The following is a 20,611-nucleotide window of genomic DNA, read 5'->3' as shown; positions in this document are numbered from 1 at the left end:
GATGAATGCTGAGTGTATGATAGAATATATTGTTTGCTAGGAAGAACAATGGCAAGGAAAACGAGGCTGCCGCCCCCCCACCCCGCCGCAGTGGGAAACCATTCCAAAGTGGCAGGACAATGTATAAATATCATACACCGGTTAGAACAATTCTTTGAGATATCTGACCCTGCCCCCGTGGCTTCCTCGTGGAGAATACCTTTTAGTTTGTGATCAGGGGTAAGTGGGCAATAGCTGCCTGCTTGGTATATTGTTGAGTTGTGAGAAAATACGGAACATCTGTTTGTTAATAATAATCACCTGTGCAGAGAGAATACGTGGATCAGCCTCTGCTCGGAGCCTTTAGCCTGGAATGCTGTCAGCCCTGGAGGCTTTCAGTTCAGAAAGCTGCTGGACCCCGGATAGATCCACTTTACTGTCCTATCTGGGTGTCTGCCTCTCATTTCCTTCGGTGCTGCCTGGGTAGGGGTCTCTCGGGTCGAGCTAGTGCTCGGTAGGAGCCCACACCTAGTGACTGATCAATGGGGTGTGTAAAGACCTGACTCTAGCTCCAACTCAGTGCCCCAGGTGCCTGTCCCTGTGGAGCTGGCTGCGGTCTTTGCTGCAACTATTTCACAGCTCTGCTTCTCCCTCCCAGTCCTGCTTCCCTCTGCCTTCCACGGCGTGATGCTGAGAGCACTCCCTGATCATCTCCATCTCAGAGACAGCTTTTGCGGGAAATCTACCGGTAGCAGCAGAGCTAGGTAGGAGAACAGCACCCTACAGATCTAGGCAGGAGAGCCATCCATAAGAAGGAGGTGGGTGGGAAGACCAACTTGAAATGGGAAAAGTTCCCTTGTCCTCTCACAAGGCGTGTGTGGCTTGCTTCTTCAGTGACCTGCTACTCAAACCTCTCGGGGGAGCAGGCAGATGGGCAAGCTGTGGGGCTTGGGCCCTGTGACCGCATCTAGAGGTGAATGCTTACAGCTCCTGAAGCCCCACTGGGCGTGTGTTACAGGGAGTTCTTTTTGTTTTGCCATCTGTAGGTGGCTTTTGCTAGTCGGCTGTATTAGACACCCTGCCTTATCACAAGGACAGAGGGCTTTCTGTATCCCAGGATTTCCTGCCTTGGTGTACTGGAAGAATTGGATGACATGTGGGCTTGGAGAATGAGGGCAAGGTTTTATTGAGTGGAAGTAGCTCTCAGCAGATGGGGGGTCAGAAGGGAGATGGAATGGAAAGGTGGTTTTCCCCTGGATTCGGGCCGGTCAGCGGCAGGACTCCCCTCTAACCTCCCCAGCCAAACTCCGTGTAGTTGTGCTGGGGGAGGGCCTGCCGGTGCCTGCCAGTGTGCTCTCGACATCCAGCTGCTTCTGTGTTCTTCGGCTGGTGTGTTCTCAACGTCCAGTGCTGCTTCCGTGCATACCCACTAAGGTCTCAGGGTTTTTATAGGCACGGGGTGGGGGCATGGCGGGCCAGAATGGTCTTGGGAAGTGCAACTTTTGTGCATGAAGGCAGGAATGGCTGTCCTCACCTAGGTCCGTGGGCACAGGCTCCGACGTGGAGCCCTAGACAGGGACCATGCCCTTCTCTTTCCAGCACTTCCCTGCCCGCTTTCTATATGAAAATGGTTCCATGAGAGCAGGAGAACCATTTGAAAACAGAGCAGGAGAACCATGAGAAAAGGCCATTGGATTCAGGAACTAGGAAGCTGCCATGAGCCCAGTGCATTCAATGAGTGCAATTAATGGCAGAGGCTGAGAAGGCGATGATGGAGAAAAGACCACAGGTGCAGAGTCTAGAAATTAGGCCAGGAAAGAAGATGAGCCGTGAGAAGATAGCCCGAGAGGTGTCAGGTCCTGTCACGTGGGCTCTACATCTGGCTTATTTTGTTAAAAACAACCAAGGATTTCCATCAGAAAACCCTCTGATCACATGTTCAAGAGACACCAAATATCTCTTTAACTGTGAGACTTTAAAAGGGCGACTTGTTTTTGAAGGATCTAGAATGCAAGGCTTAGGGATGTCATTTCCCCAGCCCTGAAAATGCTACAGCAATCTCCATACTAGGCATTTTGTAAAATGAGAATCATTGCCCTGCTAAGCCTCTCCCACTCTCCCTCCTCCTCTATGGACTCTTCAGGATCTCCTCATTAAACCCCAGCCATATGCTTCTCTTTGTGGCCTCCTTTGGCACACAGATTAATTCAACAAATAGTTACTGAAACCGACAAAATTTCGTCAAATCAAAAGCAGCTCATTGAAATTCTTTACCTCCTCTACTTCCCAGGCTGGGACAAAGAAAGCATGGAATAGTTTCAGAGCCCACTGGCTTTCGGATGAAACTGGTCTTCCCATTTCCTGGTGGACTGTGGCTGATCCCCACCCAAGCGCTGTGTCTCCCACGTCTTCCAGGGCCCTCTGCTAAACATACCTATGTAAAGTGTGGCCCTTCTCAGAGGCACCCACGTTCTGGGGTCCTTAGAACTCAGGCTTCTGTCTGGGTTGAAAAAGTCTAGACACTCACTCACTGCTGATGGGAACATTAAATGGTGCAAACACTTTTGGAAAGCATTTTGGCAGTTTCTTAAAAAGTTAAACTTGCCATTTGATCCAGCCATGCTACTCTTAGATATTCATCCAAGAGAAAGGAGAGTTGATGTCCATCAAAGACCTGCACAAGAATGTTTGAATGTCTGTAGCAGCTTTATGTGTGGTTGCCCCAAACTGAAAACAATCTGAGTGCCCATCAACTGCTGAATGCATAAACAAAATGGTATGCATCCATACAGTGCCTTACTACTCAGCAGTCAAAGGGAATAAGTTACCGATGCTGGTAGCAACATGAAACTCTGGAAAATGGAAACTATAGTGACAAAGCAATGGTTGCCCCAAGGGGAGGTTGGGAAGAGGTGGAAAGGAAGGTGTATAGTCTGTTCTCACACTGTTGACAGAGACATATTCAAGACTGATTAATTAATAAGGAAAAAGAGGCTTCATGGACTTACAGTTCCACGTGGCTGGGGAGGCCTCACAACCATGGCGGAAGGTGAAAGTCAAGTTTTACATGGCAGTAGGCAAAAGAGAATGAGAGCCAAGTGAAGGGGCTTTCCCTTTATAAAACCAACAGATCTCATGAGACTTAGTCACTATCACAAGAACAGTGTGGAGGAAGCCGCCCTCATGATTCAATTATCTCCCACGGTTGTAGTGGGGGGTCCTTTCCACAAGATGTGGGAATTGTGGGAGTCACAATTCAAGATGGGATTTGGGTGGGGATGCAGCCAAATCATATCAGAAGGATTAGAAGATGCACAAGGAAACTTGGGGGGAATGGCTATGCTCATTACCTTGATGTTGATTATAATTATATGGATATACGAGTAAATCAAAACTCGTTGTATTGCATGCCTTAAATATGTGCCGTTTACTGTATGTTAATTATACCTCAATAGAGCTGTTCAAGAAAAATTTTAAAGTCCAGGAGAAGGAAGACACCATGGCTTAAAGAGTAAAATCTTTCTCAGGGAGAAAGTGCTCCGTTCTTGGGTTGACATGAGCTGACATTTCAGCCTCTTTTTCCTAGACGTTAGACCAGGTGCTATATCGTTGGAATCACCCCTCCCATTTTATTTTTTATTTTACAAATGAAGACAGGGTCTTGCTGTGTTGCCCAGTCTGGTCTCAAACTCTCAGGCTCAAGCAGTCCTTCCACTTTGATCTCCCAAAATGCTGGGATTATAGGCATAAGACATCATACCCAGCCACCCCTGCCAGTTTAGAACTGAGTAGATTTGCTTTCCACTTAATACCTATGTTCTGAAAAACCAAGCAAAGGATAGTTAGGAAATATTATTTGATGAACTGAACAAACAGTGAAAGGTGGGTTACATTTAAGAGAAAAGAGGATCTGTCTCTATTGGTCAAATTCCTGGAATTTGCTATACGGTCACAATTAAATTGGGGCTGGTATGGTGGCTCACACCTGTAATCCTATGCTTTGGGAGATCAAGGCAGGAGGACTGCTTGAGCCCAGGAGTTTGAGAGCAGCATGGGCAACCTGGTGTAACCTTGGCTTTACAAAAAATTTAAAAATTAGCTGAGTTTGGTGGTGCGCACCTGTGGTCCCAGGTCCTTGGGGTGCTGAGGTAGAAGAATCACTTGAGCCTACAAGTTTAAGCCTACAGTGATCTATGATCACGCCAGCCTGGGTGACAGAATGAGACCCTGCCTCAAAAACAACAACAAAAAACAACAACCAAACCTAAATTGGGCTTATTTGTAAATGTAACTCTTTCCCCACATGTTTAGAAGCATTCATTTACTCCTTTCAAAAGAAATGTATATGCATGTTGCTTTAAGTGAATGTATGACATTTATTGTATTGATGAGCCATGATTTATTTGGCTTTCTTCAGTAAGCTCCTTGTTGGATGTTTAGGTCATTTCCAATGTTTTACGGTTATATATCATAGCAGACAATTTGGTCAGGAGGAATTTGGCCAAAAGCAAATTGATTAAGTTGTCAGTATGGTTGGAATGCTGAATTCATTGATAATGAAAATTCTCAGTCATTATGTTTATACAAAGAGGAAATTTTTGTTTGCCAAGGGGAAATTTTGCCTGGAATGATTTTCCAACTTTTTAAGCATCTTTCATCACAATCATCATTTTAAAAAAATCTAAAGTTTTTGTTTTCTTCTTTTCAACACCTTCCTATTTCCAATCAATTATGCCCTGGTGGTTGGGCATGGTGGTTCACGCTTGTAATCCCAGCATTCTGGGAGACCGAGGTGGGCGTATCACTTGACGCTAGGAGTTCAAGACCAGCCTGGCCAACATGGCGAAACCTCGTCTCTACTAAAAATACAAAAATTGGCCAGGCGTGGTGGCACATGCCTGTAATCCCAGCTACTTGGGAGGCTGAGGCAGGAGAATCACTTGAACCTGGGAAGCAGAGGTTTCAGTGAGCCAACATTGAGCCACTGCATTCCAGCCTGGGCAACAGGGCGAGATGCTGTCTAAAAAACAAAGGCCGGGTGCTGTGGCTCACGCCTGTAATCCCAGCACTTTGGGAGGCTGAAATGGGCGGATCATGAGGTCAAGAGATCGAGACCATCCTGGCCAACATGGTGAAACCCCGTCTCTACTGAAAATACAAAAATTAGCTGGGCATGGTGGCGCATGCCTGTAGTCCCTGCTACTCAGGAGGCTGAGGCACAGTCATTGCTGGAACCCAGGAGGTGGAGTTTGCAGTGAGCTAAGATCGCGTCACTGCACTCTAGCCTGGCAACAGAGCAAGACTCTGTCTCAAAAAAAAAAAAAAAAAATTATGCCCTGGTTTGGGATTAGACCAGGAAGGAAGCAACTGAAGCAACCATCGCCTAAAGGATGTAAACGACCCTAGTGTTCACCATTTCATGTCTTGGATAGAATGCTCACAATTTATGATATGTACTCTAGTGATTGAAAAACTAATCCTGGTTCAATTTGCTAAATAAATACTTTGAGGAAAACATGGCTAAGTAAAGAGAAGGAGAATCAGTTACAGAAAATAAAGTCTCTCCAAACTTTTTTTTTTTTTTTCAGTGTAAGTAAATTTCCTACTATTATCCCTATTCAGGTAGAGAAAAAAAAAAAGTAACCTCTGGCACCCGGGTAACTGATCTGATACTCATAGCAGAGCTGTAGTGTTCTCCTGTTGGACAGACACAATCTCACAGAACACAGACAAGGCCACTCTGCAACCAGGATAAAGTAAACTGAAGAGGTCATTGTGTAACCCATAAAATACCAAACATCTCTTTTTCTCACCTAACATGAGGGACTGCTGCTGCTTTGTCAATTACAGCTTTATCTTTCATTGAGTTTGCCTTCCGTATACTTAAGACTTACTGTGATACTGAATTTTAGAATTATGGCTGGTTTCTGACAGCACTGAATCTGGAGTGAGCCTGTTTCCTTAAGTCTTCCCCCAAATTACCGAACCAAAGCCCAAACCCTGTACTAGTTTCTAACACCCTCTACGGAAACTCCCACAGTTCCCCATGGTATTCATGCTCACTAGTTGCCACCATTAACAAAACCAACTTGTTCAACAACAGGTGTGTTCCTGGGTGGTCTTTGGCTGAAGGGCATTGACAAGGTTCTTTAATTCTTTGTTCCTTTTATTTATTTGTTTTCTTTCAATAGCAAGGCTTTCTCTTTTCAGGCAAAACAGAAAAACCAGACCAGCAGAGAGGAAAGAGACCAACAGTCAGACCCTCCCAGAGACAATCATGGTTAACATATTGGTGCAGACCTTTCCTAATTTCTTTTCTATAGATATATAATTTTCCTCTTTAAAAATAGAACAAAATTACTCTATTCTATAGCCTGATTTTTTTTTCCAACTTATGACAGCGACAGTTAAATTTTATGTGTTACCTTGGCTAGGTTACGGTGCACAGTTATTTGGTCAAACACCAATCCAGATGCTGCTTTGAAGGTATTTCACAGATGTAATGAGCATCTACAGTCAGCTGACATTAAATAAAGGAGGTTGCCTTTGATAATGTGGGTGGGCTTCATCCAATCATGTGAAGGTCTTAGAGCCAAATCTGAGGTTTCCTGGAGAGGAAGAAACATGGAAATCTTCCTCAGTTTCCAGCCTGCCAGACTACAGATTTCAGACTGGACTATAACATCAACTCTTGTCTGAATTTCTAGCCTGCCAGCCTACCCTACAAATTTCAGATTTGGCAGTCTCTGCCAATCATGTAAGCCAATTAAAATCTCTCTCTTTCTGAATTCTGTTTTCCTGGAGAACCCTGATGAACATAATAACCACTTTTTGATGTAAACAGAGGCATATATCTCTATCCTTTCTCTCCCAGATCCCCTAAAATGGGGAATACCCATCGTATGCTTGTCCTGTCCTTTAACCAACTCTCTGATAGACATAAAACAAATTTTTTGCAGCTTCTTATTAGCAGCCCAGACCATATTTAACTGTCTAAAAGGGAATTAGAAATTTTAAAAGTAGAGGAGAATAAAATCCCCCAAATTTGGCTGGGTGCGGTGGCTCAAGCCTGTAATCCCAGCACTTTGGGAGGCCGAGGCGGGTGGATCACAAGGTCAAGAGATCGAGACCATCCTGGTCAACACGGTGAAACCCCGTCTCTACTAAAAATACAAAAAATCAGCTGGGCATGGTGGCGTGTGCCTGTAATCCCAGCTACTCAGGAGGCTGAGGCAGGAGAATTGCCTGAACCCAGGAGGCGGAGGTTGCGGTGAGCCGAGATGGCGCCATTGCACTCCAGCCTGGGTAACAAGAGCGAAACTCCGTCCCCCCCCAAAAAAAATCCCCCAAATTCTGAAAGGTATTTACATTTATTTTTTGTCTAAAGAAACAAAAGGTCATAAAGCTACTCCACAGGGGGTGGAAATTACCTGCACCCATGATTGCAATGTTCTTTTCAACCAAATTGTCTCAGAGACTACACTGCTATTGCCACCAATGTGTTTTCAGCCACATCCAATGAAGCCACTGTAAATGAGGCTATGATAGAACATTCTTGTAATTAAATTTTTTGCACACATCCTGAAAATATTTCCTTACATTAAATTAAAGAAGTGGAATTGCTGAGTCAAGCAATCTGTACTTTTAAAGCTTGAGATCTATAATTGTCCCCTTGGGATTAATTCCAATTCATGTGTTTATTAGATAAAGTTTTTGAGCACCTCCTATATGCCAGAGTGTGCCAGGCCTGGAAATAAGCTATATCCTTGGCTTCAAAGAGCTCATGGCCTTTTTCAGTTGCCTTTCTGCCTAGTATAATGAGCCAACAGAAGGCACTCAATAAATATTTGTTAAATAAATAAATGGATGAATACATGAATGAATGCATATTAGTTGGCTTTTCCTGTGTAGCAAACTACCTCTTCATAGGCTTAAAATGACAAACAATTATTATTTGTCATGATTCTGTAGGTCGGTTGGGTGGTTCCTCTTGCCTGGGATATGTGACCTATCTCTGTGGCAGCTGGTGGCTCAGCTGAGGCTATACAATCTAGCATGGCCTCACTCACCTGTCTGGCCTTGAGCAGGCTAATTGGTCCTGAAGGGCTGCAGGTGGGAGGGCTCAGCTCTGCTCCATGTGGCCTCTCATCCTCCAGGTGGCTAACTCAGGCTTCCAAACAGCAGCAAGCAAGGGCAAGTGCCAAGGTACAAGTACTATTGAAAGCTCTGCTTTGGGGGCTGGGCACAGTGATTCAACCTGTAATCCCAGCACTTTGGGGGCTAATGTGGGCAGATAGCTTGAGCCCAGGAGTCAGAGACCAGCCTGGGCAACATGGTGAAACTCCATCTCTACAAAAAATAGAAAAATGAGCTGGTCATGTGACCCACACCTACAGTCCCAGCTACTTGGAAGGCTGAGGTGGGAGGATCACTTGAGCCTGGGACGTTGAGGCTGTAGTGAGCCGAGACTGTGCCTTGGCACTCCAGCCTGGGCAACACAGTGAGACCCTTTCTCAAAAAAACAAAAAAACTCTGCCTCAGCCACATTTGCTGCTTTCCGATCGATGGAATCAAGTCTTACAGTAAGCCCAGAGCGAGCGTAGAGGGTGTGGACTTGGGGTATGGTTCTCAAGAGGCAGATTCAGCGGCATTTTGGCAGTCTGTGCAGAAAAGGCGTGCCTGCCTTTGCTTCTCAGCTCGTGGCCTGTGTCCATTTACCTAGATGCTTAAGTTGGAAACTTGGTTCTTTGTTTTTGAAATTATACTTTGAACCCTGAACTTTTCCACTACATGCGTTTAACTCTGCCTTCAAAGAAATAACCCAGTGTGTTTGATTCCAGAAACTATGGCTAAGAAAACCATTTCTGGGGCCTCAAATGCATGTTCACCACCCTGTGCTCTGACCTTTTTCTTCACAACTGTGGAGAATGATAACTCAGTGTTGCTGAAGCCACCGGTGACTTATCTGATCTCTCCTCACGAGCACAGTTAAAGTTCAGTCTTTACCCTGGTCCCCCATCACATAGCCTATTGGACTCATTTTTCTACTTGCTCAGCACTTGCCAGGTGATTGAACGTAAAATTCCTTAGCATCAATTAAACGTTTGCCTCAGGATGGCGATGTGAGAGACCTTTTGGGGAGAAAGGGGGTGCCTCTCATTAAAATAAAACTATGCTGATTTTCAAAGAACAGTTGTTAAAAGACCCCTTTGCTACCACTTCCAGCCTGGAGATCTCTGCCTCCTGTTAAACACACATGGCATGTTCGAAATGGGAGAAAATAGCTGGTAGAAATCTCTTGCATTCTTTACTCGAGAGGGCACAGAGGTTAATTTGGGGAATAGTTCTCTAATGGAAGCCAGACTGGGGAAAGTTAGGAAACAAATTTTAAAATTATGTCTCCAAAGTGAGTGAGAAAGTTGCTTTATTTATTTATTTAGCATTCAAGATAAATAACCGTTTATTAAAATTTTGGTGTTTTGCTTGTTTGTTTGCTTGTTTGAGAGGGACACATTTTTATGGCATGGGTCCCCTCGTGCATGGGGCTGTCTGGGTCAGTTGGATCAATAGGATGATCTTAATAGTTGCAATTTAGTCTCCCTTTGAGGGCACCAGGTTCACAAGACCATTCTATAAGCTGTTTGTTCTGGCTTATTTGATTCGGAGAAAGTCTTTTGACGTTATCATATGGAAAAGCTTCCCTGCAAACACAGATTCAACCGAGTTTATCTTCTAATTCTTCACTTTCCTGTTGTACCCTACTCCACAAACACCACACACACACACACACACACACACACACTCAGACCCCACACAGATTGTGTTGTTGCCCTAGGAACAGTGTAGAACAGTGCTTCTCAAATTATCTGGTAGTAAACGGTCAGTTTTTGAGATTTCTGTTTTTGTTGTTTGAGACAGTCTTGCTTTGTCACTCAGCCTGGTGTGCAGTGGCACAATCTTGGCTCACTGCGACCTTCACCTCTCGGGTTCATGTGATTCTCCTGCCTCAGCCTCCCGAGTAGCTGGAGTTTCAGGTGTCTGCCACCATGCCCAGCTAATTTTTGTATTTTTAGTAGAGGTGGGCTTTTGCCATGTTGGCCAGGCTGGTCTTAAACTCCTAACTTCAAGTGATCCACCCTCCTGTACCTCTCAGAGTGCTGGGATTACAGGCATGAGCTACTGTGCCCAGCCAGCTTTTGAGATTTCTAATCCATTGCAGACCAATACAATAAAATACAATTGACATAATTTAATAGAATAATATAAAACCAAGGCATATAAAATACAAGCTCAGTGTTTTTTATTATTAGATTCAGCAAACATAAAAGCACTCAAAGTCCTTTACAAGTTTCAAAACACTCCTAATGTCTGTACTTAATTTGTTGCAAATTGGTAATAGCCAGTGGACAAGCAGCACCAGCTGGTGGCCCCTGCTTACACAGCACCAATCTGGAATCCCATTTCAGTGGCCGACCGAGCGCCTAGCAAACGTCCATCCGCATACTCATCCACGTATCCTTCACACATTTATACCACACCGATAGCTCTGTGAGACACAGGTAAAACTGCAAACCCATCCCTGGCTGCTGTGATCGGGGAGCCTACGGGGAGCATCTCACTCAAGTGTCAGGGGTCAGGCAAGGCCAGCTAGAGGAGGTGACATTTAAGCAAAGTCTAGAGCAAGGAAGAAAAATGGGTTATGTGAAAAGAGGGGTTTGGGAAGGTGAGCGGGCAAAAGGAAGAAGTGCTTTCCAGGTAGAAGCAACTGCATTTGCAGATGTCTCGGACTGTTAGAGGTATAGCAGGTAATTATCTTTGCCTGGATGCGAAGTTGGAGGAAGGGAGAGATGGGGCTGGGGCTGGAGAGCTGGGGCCCTGGTGGGGGCTTTGACGTTGTGTGAAGGAGGAAGGGCTTCCTCCCTCCTCCCGAGGAGCACAGGGAGCAGCTGATGGCCTTGGCAGAGAAGCCCCCATCAGTAGATGTGCATTTAGGAGGCTCCCTGTGACTGCTGTGTGGAGAGGCTGGAGGCCAGCTATGAGAAGCACAGCGTAGACAGATGCAGAGCCCGTGGGGCCCTCAGACAGAGTATTTGCAAAAGAGAAAGAAAAGAGGCCAGGGGCGGTGGCTCACGCCTGTAATCCTAGCACTTCAGGAGGTTGAGGCAGGCAGATCACTTGAGGCCAGGAGTTTGAGACCAGCCTGGCCAACATGGCAAAACCCTGTCTTTACAAAAAATAGAAAAATTAGCCTGGTGTGATGGCACAGGACTGTAGACAGCTACTCCAGAGGTCGAGACATAAGAATCACTTGAATCTGGGAGGTGGAAGTTGCAGTGAGCCGAGATTGTGTCACTTCCCTCCAGCCTGGGTGACAGAGTAAGACTGTCTCAAAAAAAAACAAGAGAGGGAAAGAGAAGAGAGGCTTCAAGGAAGCTCTTGAACACAGAACAATGCAGCCTGTGGGTGTGGATGTGGGTGTGGGTTGCCCAGAGCTGGCCCAATGAAGAGTGGGGTTGAGCCAACCTTCAGGCCGCAGCTGCTTCTACTGCCAGCCTGGCACCATCCAGGAACCAACACACAGCCCAGATGGCTAGTTTTCCTAGGGTTTCCTTTTAAAAAGTGTGAGTTTTCCCTCATCCAAGTTACAGGAAAGCAATAGAGGCTCGACAGAAAGGAAAGGATTCACTCCATACCACGTTGGAAAAACAAGCTCAGAACCATAGGTCTGCAATTCCCAAAGCTCTAACCTTTTGGTTTTTTGTTTGCTTCTTTTTAGTTTAGTGTAATTTTTATTTATTTTTTTTTAAGTTTTTATTTTTTGGTTGGGGAGAGCATGAACACTACCACACTACCACAAATTATGTAGTCAAATTTCCCACATTTGGAGAAACTGCAGGAGTCAGCACATTTGGAGTGCAATGGATAAGACTTGCCCTGGGAAAACCACCCTCATGATCACAGTATCTCCCCTTTGAGGTAGTTAATTTTTTTAGAGATAAGCTCTCACTATATTGCTCAGGCTTGAGGGTAGTGGTACAATCATAGCTCACTCCAGCCTCGAATTCCTGGGCTCAAGGATTTCAAAGATCCTCCTGCCTCAGCCTCCAGAGTAGCTGGGACTACAGGCTTGAACCACCATGCCTGGAATTAAAAACAAAACAAAACAAAAACAAATAAAAAACAGTAGCAACTACCCAAAGCTCAGCATTTGATGTTTGTAACGCATGCCTCACCCCTGAGAGGCGTGAGATGAGATGTAACCTCATCTCTGTCCTTGTTGCCCAGTGGGTACGGTGATGGAAGTGCAACGCGTTTGATGCTGAAATCCCACAACATACTGCCGTCATCAGTTAAATGATGAATCTTGTACCAGTTACTCATTTGGTGTTCAGGAGGGAGTTGAACCAGATTTTGTGGATGTCTCTACTTTAGATGACGAGGAGGCAACGCTTGGAAGTCTCCAAGGTAGCCAGGCAGAAGGGAGGTGGTGTGATTTTCACAGGTGGACCCCAGGTCCCCCTCTTTCCTCTGGGGAACATCAAGGCTCTAACAGGCACGACAAAACATAGAATAGCATGAAACTTGAGAACAGAGACAGAGTGCACCCTTTTTTTTGTTTGTTTGTTTTTTACTGAGTCTCGCTCTGTCTCCCAGGCTGGAGTGCAGTGGCGTGATCTCGGCTCATTGCAACCTCCACTCTCCCTCACTGAAACCTCAAGCGATACTCCTGCCTCAGCCTCCCAAGTAGCTGTGACTACAGGCGTGTGCCACCAGGCTCAGCTACTTTTTGTAGTATTAGTAGAGATGAGGTGTCACCATATTGGCCAAGCTGATCTCGAACTCCTGGCCTCAAATGATCCATCTGCCTGAGTCTCCTAAAGTGCTGAGATTACAGGCGTGAGCCACTGCGCCCAGCCCAGAGTGTGCCCTTCTGCTGCCATTGTTTCAGAAGCAAATTCAGTTAATTGAAGGACAGCTCTCCAGGTCAGTTCTCAGGCTAGGGTTAGCACCCTGGGAGGATGGTGGATGGGGTAAGAAAGGGGCTTTTCTATCTAAATGTAAGCAATGGCCCTGTTCTTTAAATTTCCTTGCAGCTGGATTTCAGTATCTCACCCCTCTGGAGCAGTGAGGACTTTAATTAGATTGTTTCCCTTAAAGAAAAAAAAAGTCATGAATTGCTTGAGGACCTATAATCTTATTTAATCTATGTATTCCTTACATCTAGAATTCTCACCAACACGCAATAGGTGCTCACTAGAAGTTCAATGATTTGATGACCAAGTGAGTTGTAATTTCTTCTCTGTTGTCAATTCTTGTTTACCCGGTTTTTGTTTGTTTTCCCTACTTGTTCTCATTCTCCTGTGGGAGCAGGGGTTGTACCTGTCATGAGGACTATTTCCCCAGAGCCTAGTGAGGACCTGGCCCTGGGTCCACTAGGTGGAAGTCAGTTGAATGAATGGATGGAAGATTGTGGAGCAGACGCTAGGACTTACTAGTTGCCTGGCCTGAATGCCTACTGCTCGGGGTCTTCTCTGGCTGCCACCATGGGGGCAGCCCTTGTACTATGACTACACTGCGTGTAAATACCCCGGCTCTCACCCGAGACGTTCTGTGTGACTGCAGTTTCCCAGGTATGAAGTCCCCTTGACTCTCAGAGATGGCAGAGACCTGATGATATCCTCCTTATTGGCTGCCTTCTCCCACCTCACTCTTCCACTGGTGTTTGCTGGATCACTTACTGAGTAAGCAAGTTGCACTTGAAACTTTATCTCCGGATCTGCTTCTGGGTAGACGATAGACATCTTATCTCCCAGTGACGACAACCTCATCGGGAGAGATAGTGCATTTTCCCTCCCAACATTTTATTTAGAAGGATTTCAAGCCAAAGAAATATTGAAAAAATATATACACTTTCAGCCAGTCTCGCCAATCAATAATGTTTCTCCATATTGGCTTTATTTGTCTGTCTTCCTCTTCTTTCTCTTTGTAGATAGACAGATGATAGGTAGATACATAGATCGATCGATAGATAGATGAAATCGATGATATAGATAGAACTATGTGAGAAAGAGAGTCTTTTTTAAAAATTATGTTTATATTTTGTAGAGATGGAGTCTTGCTTGGTCACCTAGGCTGGTCTCAAACTCCTGGGCTCAAGTGATTCTCCTACTTCAGTGTCCCAAACTGCTTGGTTATAGGTGTGAACCACGATGCCCAGCCTGAGTCTTTTTTATTTATTTTTATTTTCTCAGAGGGAATTTGTTTTTATTGACACAGTTGTCCATGCAAAGCATCCTGGATTTCCTCTGGTAAAATCTGATCAATACAAGGTGGTAATAGTGTCCATTTGTCAGTTTTCATTAATGAAGAAATGACTGCCAACTTCCACAGTCAACATGGAATAGAGCCAGCATGAAATAGAGATTTCTCAAACCTTAAAGCTCCAGTGTTGCACAATTCATGATAAATCCATTATTAGAGAATATTTAGACTTTAGAATCTAGAGATTTCAGAGGAAAACTCTCATGTAAATATATATATTACGTATGTCATTTTCTCCCAGAACATTTGAAAGTAAGTTGCAGACTTCGTGGAATTTCACCTGTAAATTCTTTAGAATGTGTCTACCAAAACAAGGAGCATCTTCCCACATAACCACAACCCCCATCATCACACCCAAGAAAACAGACATTGATACAAGAATGGTGTCAAATATACATTCTATACTCAAATTGCCCCAGTTGTCCCAATAATGTCCCCGAGAGCTGTGGGACAATGTGTCTTCACAATCTACCGCTAGCCCCTTCTGTCACGGGGCCTCATACAACACCCTTCTGAACACTGGACTGTCTATTAAATGCAGGCCAAATTGATCAGAATGAAATAGCTTCCCCAGGATGGGAAGATAGAGATGTTTAAGTCGTGCTCTGACAGAGTGAAAAATATTGCCACCAGACTGTGGGGCATGACAGGGTTCCCTGACTCCTAGTTAAAATAGCTGACGGTGCAGAGCTGGGCCCCACCGCAGTCTCCCATCCCCTTCTCTAGAGTCTGTTTCCAGAGGGTCCTGGCCTAGGGAGAGGAACTCCTCCTCTACGTAGACCAAGCTTGCAGCTCTGAGTCCAATTACTGACTTCAAATGGTTCTGCCATTACCAGCAGACTGCAACAGACTTGAAACTTTGTTTTAATTGAAGGAAGACTGGGTGCAGTGGCTCATGCCTGTAATCCTGACATTATATGAGAAAGTGAGGTCTGAGAACCCAGTGGCTATCCTTGGAATTCAGGACTGCCTACATAATTTGCCAGGCCTGATACAAAATGAAAATGTAGGTCCCTTGTTCAAAATTTATTGTGAATTTCCAGAGGGTGTGGGCAGAGCATTGTAGCATGTGACTTCGCAAGTCACAAGTCTGTGACGCTGGCTCTATGGGTATTATTTGTGTGCAGCCCGGATTCATAGAAGGCTTTTCTGAACTTTGAAGTAGTGAATATTGACTAAAGGCTTGAAGGTCTTGTGGCACATGGGAAGAAATGAAGGTGGAAAGACAGCCCCAGGCCAAACTGGTCAGCAACCATTATAACTCATTATTTCCTCAGGAGAACAGCGTCTACAGTTTTTTGGTTTGTTTGCATGTCAGACAGATACTGTGCTGACTTCGAAATGCGGTCCGAGGGGGGCACATCTCACACATGTGTGTGAGCACCTGATCATCACACTCATGAGCTACCAAAAGATCTCTGCAGTTCTTACGAATGCAATGGCAGTTGTCACATATTCAGTCTGTCACCTCGCAGCACAATGTCAGATCTGGGAGGCATACCACTGGCATCACGCAGACATTCTCACGCGTGCTATAACCGCCCTCTTCTGTTCGGGCTGGTTTGATGCGAGGCCACTCCCCTTCCTTGCGACTCAGGGCGAGCTGGTCCCTGTTCCCATCCCATTATGTCCCCATTCAGCCTCACACCACGTGGTGCATTGCAGACGCAGTATCAGCAGAATCAGAAGATGAGATTGCCCATCCCTCCCCCCTTGGTCCTTTTCTACACGGACGCAATTCCCCAAAGAGGAAACAGGTGCTTTTGGCAGAATAACGCTTCACAGTTCTGGAAGAGAAAGACGCGATTGTCCTGTCTGTATGTTTCCCTCTGAAGATCCTGGAGGACAGGCTGGCAGCCACTATTTCAGCATGGAGCCAGGACCCTGGGAGGGGAGAGCAGAGAGATGGAAAAATGATGCCAGGACCTCGGCAGAACTGGGGAGACAGGAGGAGGGGATCTAGGGAGTAGTCTATATATAAATTCCCTTCCCGACTTGATGGGCATGACCAACAGGATAAAGCATCGACCCTTAGAGTTAGCCAAAAGAAATGTGGTGCCGTGATTGGGATCTGACAGCACACCTGGGATGGGCTGAACACCCAACCCTAGCGTGAAGGTGTGTGGCTGAAATCAACTATGAGTTTGTGTCTTGAGTCACCATCCTTAGTAGGGCATATCTTACATGAAGCGGAGGTTTCAACAAAAGCCTGGAAAAGTAAACATTGCCAGAGTGAGAAACTAGAACGTTGTTGTCAACAGGAAAGGTTTCCCTTCTGGTATGTCTGATCCAGAAGCAGTCCTGTGTGGTATGTGATGCCCATGGTTTTCTCTTCCGGGGATGTGATAAAAATAGCCAGGAAGTTGATGCTGACTGAAACCAACGAGTCTCAGACTTTGAGTCCCTGCTTAGCTTGGCTCCCGGAGAGTGCACAGGTGGTTGAGTCTCAGTACTCAAAGGGTGATGAGAAGACCCCAGCATCAGCACCACACAGAAATGTGTTAGAAATGTAGGATCTCGGGCTCCATCCCAGACTTGTGGCATTGGAATCTGCATTTCCACAAGATCCCCGCATGACACAGGCACATGTGAAGGTCTGCACAGTGCTGGTGTAAGCACAGGCTTAGAAATGGACAAGGCCAGGGCTCCGTAACCTTGGAGAAGCCGTAGAGCCTCTCTGAGCCCCAATTTCCACTTCCATAAAATAGGCACAAAAATAGAATCTATTGGATCGAGTTGTTTAACTTCAGAGTTAAATAAAAGGACGTATATGCAGCTCTTAGTACAGGGTCCCCCAGAAAAAGTGCTGGAAATATTGTCATTATTCACCCGATTATTATCTTCTGGCCATGTGCTCTTGGGCCAGTCACACTGTTTCTAGGAACCAGCTAAAGGCAGTGTAAACAGTGACCCTCTGTTAAGTTCTTGCTTCATTGTAATCCATTTTCCTCAGCTGAATGATTAGTACAACAGGTCACCGCTGGAAAGGAAGTTTGAGATTTTCTGGTGAGACCAGTGCCTTCACTTCCCACCTGAGAAAACTGAAACCCAGGGCTTGCCTTGCCTGGGATCACACAGCTAAGGGGCTGGCATAGCCAGTGATAACCATGTTCCTGAATTCCCTGTCCAGAAACTCTCCACCATAGCAAGAACAATTAGCTACTGTGCTTTGGACACCTCCTCGGTGCCAAGCTCTGGGTTCAGGGTTTACCAAAGGAAGCATCTCATTTAATCTGCAGGTCAGTCTTTCATCTCAAGGAGAGGACACTCCTGTATCAGTTAGCTCCCAGAGTTAACTTGTGCCTAAGGCTACAGAGCCAATAAGAGTCCAACTGGAGTGTTCCCAGTGGACCCTCCCCTTCCATCCTAGACGCCAGGAAGCAGGAGAGATGCATGCTATTAGGCAGTTTTGTGTATTGACTCTTATTTTTTGGCCTGGAGGTATATATATATATATATATATATATATATATATATGTATATATACATTTTTTTTTTGAGACAGTGTCTTGCTTTGTTACCCAAGTTGGAATACAGTGGCACAATCATGGCTCACTGCAGCCTCAACCTCCCAGGTTCAAGCAATCCTCCCATATTAGCCTCCCAAATAGCTGGGACCACAGGCATGTGCCATAATACCTGGCTAATATTTTTTTAGTTTTGTTTTGTGAGGAGATGGGATCTCACTATGTTGCCCAGACTGGCCTTCCAAAGTGCTGGGATTACAGGTGTGAGCCACCAGGCCTGTCCAGGGATATTCATTTTATTATCACTCTTTAAGCTGTACGCATGCATTTTATACATCAAATATTGCACACCCGTAACTTAAAAACCAAATAGAAGAGGAATCCTGCAGGCACTTGAATACAACCCCGGGTGGTCTCAAGGCAGAAAGAAGGGGACGTGAGCCTGACATGGGAGCAGTAAAACACCAAACTGGGCTTAGCCTAGGGACCATGTCCTACGGTGCTGGTTAGCATGTGACTCAGGACCAGATAACATGCAGGGCTAGAGGGGCTTAACAGGAAGAAGGGGATACAATTTGCTTAAAACTGGATTATGAAGAAAATAATTTGTCTTTTGTTTCCTAAGTCCCAGGTTAGGAAAGGTGGATTGGCTTATTCACTTTTGCTAATTTCCCCAGACATCAGTGGAAACGATACATAATTGTATTAATGGTGGAGTGATTTATGATAGTGGAAATGTGGAAACCACCTAAAAGTCCAACTATTAGGGACTAATTTAATAATGTATGGTGTCTGCGTAGGAGAGATGGCCATAAAAAGCCACTGGAAAACCATGACGTAGGGACCATAACGAGGACATTAGACACAGCTGTGGCCCTCTACTGTGGGTGCCCCCGTGCCAGGGTCTGTGCTAAGATATTTGTCCTGGTCGCAGATTCTCATGGTATACCCCCCATTCCACAGAGGAGGAAATGGAGCTTTAGAGAGGTGAAACGGCTTGGTCAGCATCCCACAGCTGTGACATGGAAACATGTTCATGATATTTTAAATTTAATACATACGCAGTGTCCAAAAACAGAACTGGTGATGTACATTACTTCACACTGAGCCCAACTGATGGAGGGCTCTGCGGCCATTGCAAATCATGGTGTGTAGATTCCTAATAGCTGACAACAGAAAGAGTTGGTGGCATGGTACATTTTTTTTAAAAGACAAAGAAGTATTTACAATTTGATTTCATTTAGTGAGTGTGTGTGTGTGTGTGTGTGTGTCTGTGTCTGAGCAGTGATTTTATTCAATTTTAATTTTAATTTTTCATACTGCGTCTCGCTCTGTTGCCCAGGCTGAAGTGCAGTGGTGTGATCTCGACTCACTGCAACCTCCAGTTCCTGGGTTCAAGCAGTTCTCCTGCCTCAGCCTCCCAAGTAGCTAGGATTACACGTGCATACCACCACTACCAGCTAATTTTTGTATTTTTAGTAGAGATGGGGTTTCACCATGTTGGCCAGGCTGGTCTTGAACCCCTGACCTCAAGTGATCTGCCTACCTCAGCCTCCCAAAGTGCTGGGATTATAGGAGTGAGACATGACACCTGGCCAAAGCAGTGATTTTAAACAGAGGGTGGATTTGTTCCTCTGGGGACATTTGGCAATATCTAGAGATATGTTTAGTTATCACAAGTGGGGGTGGGGAGTGCTACTGGCACCTAGTGGGTAGGCAGGCCAGGAATGTTGTTAAAGATTCCACAATTCACAGAACAGCCCCCTGCAAAACAAGATTTATCCCACCCAAAATATCAATAGTGCCTGATTTTATATATATACACTCATATATAAATATACTCACACACTCACGTACACACGCATGCAGAGAGAGGAAAAGTCTAGAAGGAATATCTCAGAATGCTAACAGTGGTTATCTTTGGGTACAGGGTGTTTTTTTTTATTCACATCTTTTATTTTCTAAATTATTTTAAAACAAGGAGCATGATTAAGTGTGGGAAAAAAATAGAAAATTATATAGCTACAATTGCCTTAGAAACGGCTCAGAGACAAGCAGCAGAAGCAAGGAAGGTTTGGGGGATAGAGTTTTTCAGGGGTTCAACACAATGCCACATCAAGCCTCTTGGGGAACCATTTTCCTGATTCTCCAGCCCACAGAAGCCCCTGGGGAAATGCGTCTGAGCCCTCGGGTCCCTGCAGGAGAAGCCACACCCATCCTGCAGGCGATCAGACACTGAGCAGTGGAGGTGAACTTGCAGGGGTTTGTGTGCCTATGAGGGCATGAGGCCCAGGCTTTACCACCGTTATTAATGCTGGGCCCTCATACCCCTCACCTGCTCCTCACGCTGTTTGATGGCTCTGTTCGCTCTTTGCCCTTTTCTGGACCAATAGCACTGCAGACTTGGCGGCAGTTCAGTAACCACCTGGGTCACGGCTCCTTATGGGAAATAAAGAGAGAGACAATAGTGTCCCGGCTTAAGACAGAAAGGCTCCAGCAGCTGCTTAGCAACTCTTGTGCTGGTTCCCTCCCAGGGCTGAGGAGCAGACATAAACCATCCCATAAAAAGAAGGCAAGAGGGGCCCAGACAATGGCTGGAAACTCACAGAGGTTCCTGGCAATCTTCCTGAAAGCTCCATGAAGAACCAGACAGAGCTAACTAAACAAAGGCCCATCCCCTGGGCCACCTCCTAAACCCTGTTCCTCATCAGGAGGAAGTACAGATCTCTGTCCTCTGCCTGTTACTTGAGTATCCCAACATTTGAACTGGACCAAAGTTTCCCAGGGATGAGTGCTGGCCAAGTAAGCCTCCCACCCACCAAGATCCTACACCCCTTCCCACC

At 45.5% G+C, this 20,611-nt stretch overlaps 2 non-coding genes across 2 annotated transcripts; both read right to left on the bottom strand.

Moving 5' to 3' along the window:
* Positions 1-11,801: 11,801 nt before the first annotated feature.
* Positions 11,802-11,963, bottom strand: LOC116559618. Its single transcript, XR_004272533.1, has one exon. It is a non-coding gene; the product is annotated as a U1 spliceosomal RNA (small nuclear RNA).
* Positions 11,964-15,613: 3,650 nt separating this feature from the next.
* LOC116559611 lies at positions 15,614-15,717 on the bottom strand. The gene has a single exon (XR_004272526.1). It is a non-coding gene; the product is annotated as a small nucleolar RNA U13 (small nucleolar RNA).
* Positions 15,718-20,611: the final 4,894 nt, after the last annotated feature.

This window comes from Sapajus apella, unplaced genomic scaffold (genome assembly GCF_009761245.1).
Source record: "Sapajus apella isolate SASKATOON/1434 unplaced genomic scaffold, GSC_monkey_1.0 scaffold23, whole genome shotgun sequence".
NCBI lineage: Eukaryota > Metazoa > Chordata > Mammalia > Primates > Cebidae > Sapajus > Sapajus apella.
The sequence above is the reverse complement of the archived record's forward strand: the minus strand, read 5'-3'. Positions and strand labels throughout refer to the sequence as shown.